The sequence below is a fragment of the Hordeum vulgare genome, chromosome 7H (assembly GCF_904849725.1).
Source record: "Hordeum vulgare subsp. vulgare chromosome 7H, MorexV3_pseudomolecules_assembly, whole genome shotgun sequence".
NCBI classification, from domain to species: domain Eukaryota; kingdom Viridiplantae; phylum Streptophyta; class Magnoliopsida; order Poales; family Poaceae; genus Hordeum; species Hordeum vulgare.
Window position 1 is genome coordinate 563,805,291 of NC_058524.1, and position 12,250 is coordinate 563,817,540.

A 12,250-nucleotide genomic window follows, 5' to 3' on the forward strand; every position below is an offset into this window, starting at 1 on the left:
AGGGTCTTGTTGCGCGCGTGGGGGTGGGGCACGCTCCCTCTATGGGCCGCGCGTGTCGCGTCCAGGCCGACGCGAGAACCGAAGCGAAGCTGGAGGGCTCTCGGCGCCGGTCGACAACGATGGTCCTCCTGGCGTGGCCGACTGGCCCACCACGACCGCGACACGCATCTTTTGAAGAAAGGGGAAGACGTTGGCACCCCTACGTCGAGAACCTCGGGCCCCCATTGGCTTCGGGGACTACTGTCGGGGATATAACCACGGGGTATACCAAAGCGATGGGACTGCCACTTCCAAAACATTAGGGCCGACTGCCCCCTATGCACCGTCTAGTCACCTCGTCGACTACCCATAATGGTCGACAAGCTAGACCGTGGGTCAGCTTGCCGATGTCTGACCGCTCCAGTCGACTACAGCAACAACTGGTGGTTTAGCACCAACGAACTACGACTAGACAGGACCCTCGCGAGACCCGTGAAGCTGCAAGAGCCGTTGACACAACATGAGTGGCTATAGGGCCCGTTGACGCGACCGGGACAATGCAACAGTGCCGCGGGTACCATCGACTCTAACCGGGCATGTCGGTCCTGTAGCCCGCATGCACTCACCTACTCCATGATGTCGGCGAGGCGTGGCTATAGTGGAGGCGACCATACCGCTGATCGGTGCCTACTGCGGCTGGGCGAGGCCACGGAGTGGACGCACGGTACGCCCTCCCAGTAGCGTTAACGACGCGCGCCAATGGGCATGGCCTGCCGACGCGCCCCCACTTGGGTGGGACTTTGCAGCCAGCGGGCCCCATGAACGACGAGACCACTGCTAGATGGGGCCCGCCCCCAGTATATTCGATTATTGTAAGCCGGGGGGTTTGCCTATAAACCCCCCCGGTATCCCCCATGCAGAGGGATTAAGACATTTCGGCTTGGTCATCTTCAGTTGTACCTTTCCCCATAGTTACACACCCACATCGGAGAGACAAAGAGGGCAAGATAGGCCCCTTCTTCCTCCTCCCATATACAGCTCAAGGAGCACCATTGTACTACTTGCCCGCCACATACTAGATCACGCAAGACTAGGGGTGTTGCCTCCCATGGAGGGCCCTGAACCTGGGTACATCGTGTGTCTCGCACCCCTTGTCCCCAATCCCGCTTCCGGAGCCCGACGACATTTTCTGTCCCCAACTACTCTCGATAAGCCACCCATGGCTTTCGTGATGAAACGATGACACCTATTACACCCAGCCTTTGCACCTATGAGATGTTACGAAGACATCTAGGATGCACGCATCCAAAGGAGAAAATAATAAGAAAGGTCTCGTCACAAAGATTGACTCCTCTCAACAACAACACACATACCACCACCTAATACGACACCCGAAAGACATAAAAGGTCTCTAAAAGCAACACATCAAAGAAGGGAACATTGCAGAAGCATCGTCGTTACTCGATTCAAGATCTTAGGTTTTCACCTTGGAGAAAGTTCGTGCTCTCAAAACAATTCGTTCAACAAGGCAATCGCCAGGCACAACCAATAAAAGTCAAACCTTAGGTTTTCACCGTGAAAGTTAAGACTCGGCACGAGAGGAGTACCACTAAAAATGAAATACGTCATTGTTGCCACCCCACTTATCATTGTTGCTCCTAAGAGTTATCTGACACCAGGCTGAATCCGTCGCCACCAAGGCTCTGTCTCTCTAACTGATCCTCCGATCTCGGACACCATGGCCTTCTCCACCGCTCTCTTCATCATGAAAATTAAGAAGCCGACATGTTTCAAGGTTCCATCAATCAACGGAGCTTCGTGCCACACCCTTAGAACGTCGTAGGATAATATGGACATGCACGGCCGGAATCTAACCGATCCAGATATCATGATCAAGATCTCCGGCGGTCGTCTCGGAACACGTCGAGGTCACATCGAGAAGGACCAATCTTGTAGGACGTTGCCGTGAAGTGAAAAAGAGCACGAGGACCGCCACCATAAGAATCACGGCAGGAGGCCCCCCACGCCACCGTGATCCAACCCCGCCGCCAACACCACCATGGTGCCTAGTAGCACAATGGTTAGGTAGGCATGCACATGCATCTCGTGTGATGAACTAGGGCTCGGGATCCCTCAATCCACTGCCCCCAGGCGCCATCACAAGGATCCGCCTCCTGGTCGTACATCCCCGGCTGAAGGGGCGCCACCGTCGCTGCGTCCACAGCCGCTGCTCCGGGATACATGGGCCGCAGATGAAACGACACCACTAATCGAGGCCTCTATGCCCGCGAAGCCACCAGAGCGACGTCACACCATCGGGAAAAGCATCCACGATAGAATACGCCGCTGCTCCAGATCACGCCAAGTGCTGCCCCTCCCGCTGCGTCGCGGTGGCGAAGCGCGAGTCCCCGTCGTCTCCTTCACCGGCGACGCGAGGAGTTTCTTGACGGCCGCATTTGGGGGCGGCGAGGGGAGGTTAATAGGAGGAGGGGGTGGCGGCTGTAACGCAAGGGATCTCTTCCCCGGTCGCCGGCTGTTAAGGGATCTCTTCCCCGGTCGCCTGTGGAGCGAAAATACTCAAAAATGCTAGACCTACTAAATCTTACTTACATTTACTCCCCTGATTTATACTAAACCTTCCAACTAATCTAAATATGTCCTTCCCTGATTTTTAGAAGTGGGTGGGCCTCACCCTCCTTACTCCAATCAATGATTGCCAAATCAGACTATCTCGTAAACATACGTAAACATTTACGTAGATGTAGCATTGCTCGAAAATGCTAGACCTACTAAATCCTACTCCCTCGGTACCTAAATATAAGTTTTTTAAGATATTTTATTAGATGTCTACATACGAAGCAAAATAAATGAATCTATACTCTAAAATATGTATATACATTCGTATGTAGTCCATTAATTAAACATCTAAAAAGACTTATATTTAGGAACGGAGGGAGTAAATCTTTCAACTAATCTAAACATGCTCCCCTGATTTTCAGGGGTGGGTGGGCCTCACCATCCTTTTAATCCAATCAATGATTGTCAAATCAAACTATCTCATAAACATACGTAAACATTTACGTAGGTGTAGCATTACTTCCTGTGCAGGAAGGTGACACGAGGGATCATGTTTTTTCGCCTCAAGATTTCTTATAAAAACTCAAATTCTCATCGGCGCAAAAAGAAAAGTGTATAATTATCTTCACAAGAAAAAGAAAAGGCTTTTATACGATGTGGTGGTACAGCAGACAGACGAATCACTCGATTATCCTATCATTAACTCGTTGGCCCTATTCCAGTTCACTTGGCATCATTGGATCGTGGCAAAGCCAATGCAATGCATTGGATCATGTCGACGGGCCATGGGGACTGGATGCTGCTGCTAGTACCAGGGGAGGTCGATCATGGCCCAATCGTTGCATGCAACGTACTCCCTCCGTTCCTAAATATAAGATATTTTAGAAATTGCACTATAAACTACATACGGATGCACATAGACATATTTTAAAATGTAGATTCACTTATTTTGTTCCATATATAGTTTTTTAGTAAAATCTCTAAAAGGTCTTATATATTGGACGGAGAGAGTACTATGTAGAGTACGTGTTTCCCAAAAGAAAGAAAGAAAAAATACTCACTTCATTTTAAAATAAGTGTCTTTTTTAGTGAAAGAATTTATCCTATTTTTTATATCTTATCTTAATTGCATGATAGAAAAATAGTCCTATTTCTATACGTACATGTTGGACACCGATCCAACAGCCGTACATGGTCTTCCCTCAAAAAGGAAAAAACAGTCGTAGGTGATCTGAAAAAAACACAGCCGTATTTAGATCGATAAGCTGCACAGCCTTTATAGCTTCCAAAAGTCTTACAATATGCTTAAAAAACAGCGGACAATTTTATTTTCAAAAGAGATACAATCCTAAGTTTACTATACCGCAGACTATTCGTATCTCTCCACTAACAAAAATCAATGTGAAGCACTATAGAAAATCTATGTTTTCAACGGTTACCGTGTCATTTACACAAAAGTTTTTTATCCAGAAGTTTTCAGGATATGTTTTCAACAAATATCCCAGGGCCAAAAAGTGATTATAGTGTTTACAGTGAGATCAGCTTTGTTGTGTATGTTATCGTGTTGCACAAAAGTTATTTGGTATGTTTTTCAACAATTTTCATTCCCTCGATTAAAGTTACTGAGTGTTTTTAACAATTTCCCCCCGATCAAAAGTTACCATAGTATTCTTACCTGGGTTATCACTTATCAGCTTTGCGGGACATATATTATCATAGTATCTGCACGTAAGTTACCATGCGGTATGTTTTCAATAACTATTTTCTTCGATCAAAAGTTATCATAGTATATGTGCATAGGTTATCAGGTTTGTAGTGTTATATTACCACACCATGCAAATAAGTTAGCGGATATGTTTTCATCCAAAAAAACGGAGACAAAAGTTACCATGGTGTTTTTATATAGATTACCAGGTCTCCAGTGTTTATATTACCATGCTATTACACAAAATAAGTTACCGGGTATATTTATGTTGGCACTTACTAGATTGTTAGCATTAGAGCATCTCTAGCAGACCCCGTATAAAGCCGACCCGCAAAACTCATTTACAATTCGCGAAAAAATGTTTTTACGGGCCGGTGCGGGCGCGGACAGAGTCGGACCCTGCAAAACGGACCCGTAAAAAAGAATATTCGCAGAAGATGCTCTTTACGGGTCGGTTATGCGGGGTCTGCTCGGGCGCCGCCGCGTCGACTCATAAACCGAACCCCCCAATAAACGAATTTGAGAGCGATTCCGACAAATGAGTTCAAATTCAAACAATAAACATAGTTCGCGCGCAAAAATAAAAGCATAGTGTTATAAGACAAACACAAAAGGACTTCATGCAAAAACGATGACCATGTCTCATCATCTTGGTCATTCTTCACTCCGCATCATCGAGGTCGTCGCCGCCCCCGAATCCATCATCGCCCCCGAATCCATCGCTAGCACTTGTTCCAACTCCGACACCGAAATCATCGGCGATATCGGCTACATTGAGTGACATCAAGTCACGAGCTACAACAATGGCGAAAAGCGAAGCAAGAACAAGGGAGGGAAGATGCATACCTTTCGGCCATTTCATCGAACACCTCGTGTGTGGTGGAAGCAGCGCCGTTGAAAGGCATCATTGGGGAACATCTCGCCGGGGCGGAGGGAGTGGACGAAGGCGTCGGCCTTTTCGTAGAAACCTTCTTCTGCTTCACGCCCGAAACCTTGCTTATCTTCTCCGTCGGCGGCCCGGCAGAGCCGATCGGATTGCCGCCCTGCACGACAACACAAGGACGGCAAGAGGTTCTTTTCCCTAGTTCCTATATATCTAAAGCCTTACCGAGATGTCACGCAAGAACAAGAAGAAAGGGCCCGCCCCTGTTCTGTGGGGGATAGGCTGAGATGGAATTAGAGGGAGGAATGAACTTGAACTTTTCACCTTCCCCCGATCCCCCTTTACCCCCTTCCTAACCTTAGTAAATAGAAAGTTGCTCTGCCGCTTGCGGGCAGGCGCGTTGGTGCCTTCGGTGACGGCTGGGGTGACCTGATCAACGATGAGATCCGTCGGATGGGATTGCACGTGACCTCCACGTTGACGTGGGACGGCTAGGAGGCTTCCATGGCGACGAAGAATGGCAAGGAAGATGGACCGGAGCGCGCGGTGGGGGTGCAATGGCTGACGAGGATGGGGGAACGGGGAACGGTCGTGTGGAAATTTCCCTCGCGCCAAATGTCGTTGTGGATAGGAGGCGAGCTCGGGTCGGCCTCCCATCCCGTGAATTTGAAGGTCGAGGACGAACTTTTGCCGCGCCCTGCAAAAAAAATTACGGATAGGACACGTTTGCAGGATCTGGTCGGGCAGCATTTTTCCGCGCCGACCCGTATTTAGTGGTTATTTTGTAGGTTTGGGCATTATACAGGATCTTGTAGACATGCTTTTATAGGAGGAACTGAGTTCAAATGTTACTATTTTCTTTTTGAGAAAATTTGAGCATTATCATTACTTTTAGACAAAATTCGAGTGTTACCAGCGCCTAACATTAAAAAAAATTAACGGCTGCATCATAGCAGTGGCCTACTCGCTGTAGTAAACTATCTAGTAACTAACCTCCATCTAGACAAAATACAAGGTCTGGTCAGATGGTTACTCATGATGGCGAAAACAGAGTACGATTCAAATTGTTCTTATCCAATAAATATAAAATAGCCTCTAAAAAATCTATAAAATAGAAATACAATAACTATATTACACTATGTAAATTATTTTGCTAATATAAATACATCACAAATTTAGAAAAACTAACTATGAGCATCTCGACTGTGTAAAAACGCGACTTGCAAACGCGTTTTATAATTCGACGAAGTGGGGTTATACGGGACGAAATGTTGTGCTGCAGAACATAACCCGTATATGAAACTGTAAAATTTGAAAAAAAAAAGTGTTCGCGGGAAGCAACTACTACATCATTCATCGAACATAGACATGATTCTTGCAAAAATTATATCACTTCTTCATCAAACTACATTAGTTCGTCATACTACTAGGTAGGGGATCTACGGGCCCTGCAGCGTACCGGAGCCAATGATACCAAAAACGACGGGTGTGGCGCCGACGGCGCGGCAGAGGAGCCGGAGGAGCTTACTCCTCGTCGGAGGTGGAGTCAAGGTCGATCCAGATCTTGTCCTGCTCGGCCTTCAGGATGTGTAGGGCCGCCTCCTTGGACGCGCTCACCTGCGATGTCGTGATCCCTTGCTCGAGGAAGATCTTCTCAATCTCGAGCTCGCGGCGATTGCGTGCGACGTCCTCCACCGCCTCCCTCACCGAGCGCTCCATGATGGCACACATGAGGTGATCCTTCTGTCCCGGGGGAGGTAATCCTCGGGGCGATGACCCCTCCACGCAGCTTGCCGGCGTCGTCCTCGAGCTTGACGGCGAGCGGCCCGAGCTCCTCCGCCCTTCTCCTCACCGGAGTTATGGTCCGCGAGGATGACGCGCCCGCGGACAAACTCCCAGCAGCAGAGGAGTCGGAGGACCCGATGCGTCGAGCCGCGAGTTCGTGCTCGTGCTCCTCGAGCTCACGGCGCTCGAAAGCCGGCGGCGGCCGGAGGCCATACTTCAGCCACCTCCGGGATACCCGCTTGTGTGCGGCGACGGTGCTCGCCGTCATCCCCTCCATTTCCGTTGCCTTCCATGGTCGGGACCGCCTACTAGTGGTTTGTTTGTCTCGCCGGCGGCGAGAAATTAGGGTGGAGTGGGACTTTGAATCGCGGCGGAACTGCGGCGGCGGAGGTTAGGGTTCGACCCGTAAACGTGTTGTAAAATCGCATATATGCCGGCTCGGGGGGTCTTTTACGGGCAGCGGTAAAACTTTTACGGATCAGACACGCGATACGAGATCTGTTTTGGCCACTAAAACGAGCTGAACCCGTATACTCGCCGAAGTTTTACGGGTTCGACCCTTTTACACTATCTGCTAAAGATGCTTTAACAAGTGCATTTGTATCTGTCAAGTAGAAGAGGAGCCACCATCTACGTCCGCACTAGGAACTGCTAAAGGCATTTCGAATCAGCTGACGAGCTGAGCAACAAATGGATTTAAACAAGCAAAGTAAAAAAAGCTAATGGCTTCTTTGATTCAAAAGAATTCTACAGGATTTTTAAAGGATTAAAATCCTTAGAATTTTTTTCTACATTGGTCCTTTGATTCATTGGATTGGATCCCATAAAAATTTTCCCTATGAAATTTTTTGTATTACATTTCATAGAAAACCTAACATCCACTTCAACCTTTTTATAACTTTTTTGTTTTTTCTATGACATCAAACACTCTTTGTTAATCCTATAAAGTTCAAACGAACATGTTACTTTAACCCTTTACTTTTCCTGTTCCCGCGTTCCTATAGTCCTGCAAATCAAAGAGGCCCTAAACATGATAGATGGATACAACGAGATATAAAGCAATGCATTAACTGCCACGTACAGGTTCATTGGTCGGGTCAAAGAAGAGCCATTGTCTACCTCATAGTAGGACCTTGGAAAGGCGTTCTAGAATTCGTCTTTAAAATGAACCTGATATATTAGAAATCCAAAAAATTTAAGATGAGCCTTATAAACCAAAAAAAGGAAGTATTGAGAGGAGCAAAAAGTGCATCTAATCACGTGAAGTAAATATATCGAACCATGATTGATTTAAACAATGTGCACGGTCAAATCAAAGAGGATCCATTCTATGCGTCAATACTAAAAAAATCGGAAGGTGTTCTAGAATTGGCTGCCCACATAGCGAAACAAAGGAGTGGATCTAACCATGCAAATTAAGATCCGACTAGCATGAATGGATTAAAAATCTACATATAAAGTGAATTCTAACAAGGGATAAGAAGTTTATTTTAATCCGAAAAAGCAGTAATCTTCGACGATAGAAAGATTGTTGCTTTCCTCACAAGAAGTTCACATTCTATGTATTGTAGAGGTCAACCACATTTAGATATTCATATAAACTAAAGTTATATGTTTTATGTGGTGTGTCCAATTTGAGATAAACTTTGATAACAATTTCACGAATTGGAAGGTATAATTTTAAAATATCTATAAATGCAATGCTATGTGTATTGATAAAATATGGATACACAATAGTCATGTGTGTCTCCACAATAAGATGATGCAATAACTGTAAAACCATCATCACCTAATAACCAGTTAATCATAATATTTATTTAAAATTATACATAGTTCATGTGTTGAATATGCTAGCATGTGCATAACGACTAGTTTATACTAATTTAGTACTAAAATCCGCGTGATTTATTTTGAAACAGAAGGAGTACTACTTAAAGTGTCTACAGCCGGATCCCTCAAACCCACCTCAAATGCTTGGACAGCCCGTCCAGTCGCTGATCGGTCATAAAAAGTCGATCTAGCCAGGCCCCTCATACCCATCTCAACGTCTAGACTAACCAACACCCCTCATATTCATCTCAAATATGAGGACGATATGAGGATTTCTGGACGCGCCCGGGCACGCCCGGTCTGTTCGCCACGTAGAACGTGACCCCACCGTAGACCACTTTTTCTCCTTATTTATTCATTATTTTATTTCTCTTTCTTCTTATCCACCAACCACATTCAAGTGACCAGACATATGAAGAAAAATATGAGAGGTTTGACCCCACGGGCGAAAAAATAAAAGTTCAAAACAGACAAGTCTGGTCACTTACCGGTCATGTCCGCAGGAATTTGAAAGCATCTACAGCCGGACTAGGCAAATCCAACACACTATACACCTCCGGACGCGCCCGAGCACGCCCGCGGACGCATCCGGACGACCCCTCATATTTCGCTCCGTGCATCCACATACCTTATATTCAGACTCTTAAATCCATACAAGACCATGCACGTAGATCATCCGATAATAGATGTCGCATGTAAAATAAATGTTGGTATCTAACATAAAAAGTGTTTACATCAATTTTATTTGAAGTGCACAATCAATCATCTGCTCTTTGATTTTCATTATGGGCCACATATGGCCCACCACATCATTAAGTAGTTGCGTGTGCACATGATGATCTCGGAGATTTTGATGCATCTCCAGAAAGTTCATAAACTGCATTGCATCTTGATCTTCAGGGATTTGAACTTGTTCTCGGGGTGTTTCAAAATCGTTGGTTTGGGCTACACCATCACCTTTATCCTCGACAATCATATTGTGCAAAATAACACAACATGTCATCACTTTTCATAAAGTTTCTTGTTCCCACATCATTGCAGTCCCACGAACAATTCCCTAATGCACTTGCAACACTCCAAAAGCCCTCTCCATGTCCTTCCTATTTGATTCATGCATTGTTGCAAAGTGCTTTTGTTTTCTGCCATGTGGTTCGAATATGGTCTTCACAAATGCAGCCCACTGAGGATATATGTCATCGGTAAGATAGTATCCCATGTTGTAGTCTCGGCCATTGACGGTGTAATTGCACGAAGGTGATTCCCCGTTGCAAAGCCTCGTGAACACCGGAGATCGTTGAAGCATGTTGATGTTGTTGTGACAATATCACATTCCAAAAAAAGCATGCCAAATCCATAAGTCATGTGATGCCACCACCTCTAGTATGATGGTGGCCTCTTTTCTGTGACCTTGGTACATTCCTCGCAAACCTTTTGGGCAGTTTTTCCAATGCCAATGCATGCAATCGATTGATCCAAGCATTCCTGAAAACTCTCTAGCCTTTCCAATTGCCAACAACTTCTCTGTGTCCTCCGCATTTGGCTCCCTCAGATACTCTGCTCCAAACACCTCCACAATAGCACATGCAAACTTGACACTAGTTTTCAGGCATGTGCTCTCCCCCATCCTAACCATCTCACCAACGGCATCAGCCGCAGTACCAAGTGCAAGCATCCTCATAGCAGCCGTGCACATTTGCTTGGCAGAGAAAGAGAGTTGACCGCAACAATCCCTTTTGAGCTTGAAGTAGTCATCATGTTCCTCCACTCCCTCCATAATGCGCAAGAACAATGGTTTTCGCATGCGAAAACGACGTCGAAAAAATGTATCCGCCGGGAAAGTTGGTTCCATATCAAAGTAATCCTTCTCTAGTAGCTTTGCTCCGGATACCCTACCTAGATTGATGACTCTTCTCACTTTGATTGAGCCCTCAAAAATGAGAATGTGCTACACTTCCCGGTTCATTTCCTCTTGCATGCTCATGGTCATCATCATGTCCACTTCCTCGAATCTGATGAATCGAAGAGCTCATCTTGCATCACTTGATCAAGCTCCGTCTGTCCATACTCCTTGCCGAACGAAGCATCGGAATCTATCGTGTCTCCTAAAAATTTGACCAACAAATACGGTCAGACATTGTGTTGAACACATCCGGTGCAAGGCACAGCGAGAGAGTTGTCGAATGTACCACAGTTTCTTCCGGGTCGGCGACGACATCCTGCGCGGAGAGGGCACAAGATATGATCCCTTTGACCGAGTGGCTGGGGTGGCAGAGGCTACTAGGCGACGGAGCTGCGAGATGGACGGCGCGCAAAGGAAGAAGAGAAGAAAATAGGAAATGAATCCGACAGTTCTACGGGGTGAATTTGATGTAATTTAAGTAGGATCGGGTTGTCGGGTCTTATGGGACCGGTGTGCCCGGACGCGTGTGACAACCCGATGCCGACGCCCTAGAAGATTCCCCCTTTATTCCGTTTTTATCGTGTGGTTATTTTAATTTGTTGCATCATCATCGCATCATGCGCATCATCAGCGTTGCATCGGCATCCCGTTGCCGCCAGTTTTCAAAACTCGCATCCGTTGTTAGTTGACGGTTCTCGTCGTTGACCGTTCTGAGCCCGACCGCACACGCACGCGCCCGCGGCATCGGCCAACCATGTTTTTAAAGTGTGCGTTAAACTTTCTCTGATCGGGATGAAACTTGGCATGCGGTCGTGATTAGTTATAGCTAGGCCGCATGTCGAATTTTGTCGCGATCGGAGTTCGTCTGGTACCCGAACGGTCGACCGTAGCGGCACCGTATTCGGTCTACCGTCGGACGTTTTTTGGTGTTTTAAAATCGCGTTGCCGCGCCGCACTGTTCCCCTCTCTTCCCCGGCTAGCCTACTCTACACGGTCACTTAGCCAACTCCGCGTTCGAGTTCGTTCGATTCCGATCGCGTGGGCGAAAACGGGGCCGGATTCGGACAACCCTAGCCACCTGCAGACTCTTCTCCCCTCTCCTAATTCTTTTGAGGCAATCCTAGCTTCCGGTTTGGCCTAAATAAAAATGTTCCTTCCCTTTTAAAAATATTCTTATTATAAACTAGGGCAACCCTCTGGGTTTTATTTTTGTCCTCCTTTTGTTTTATTTCAAAACAGAGTTTTTATTTAAAAAGACATTTGATTTTTACTCTTATAAAAAAATGCACAATTTTATTCTTGTCTTGGCACAAGATTTTAGAAGCCTGGTTTTTTTTAGTTTTATTCCTTACCCCTTTTTCTACCTTGGTTTCAAATTCAAAAGCCGTTTTGGTTTATTTAAAACCAGCCTGTGTGTTCTCTCGGTGAGGAGAGGGATGGCCAGTGGGCTTCTTGGCCCATCTCCCTCCTAACCCTAGCGCGAGGAGCCCGTTCCCCACCTAGCGCCGCCATCTGACGAGAGAACGAGGCACGACCTCGATCCGGTCTCTCTCGTCTCGTTCCCTGTCTCGGTCTCCCAGCGCCAGGTGGC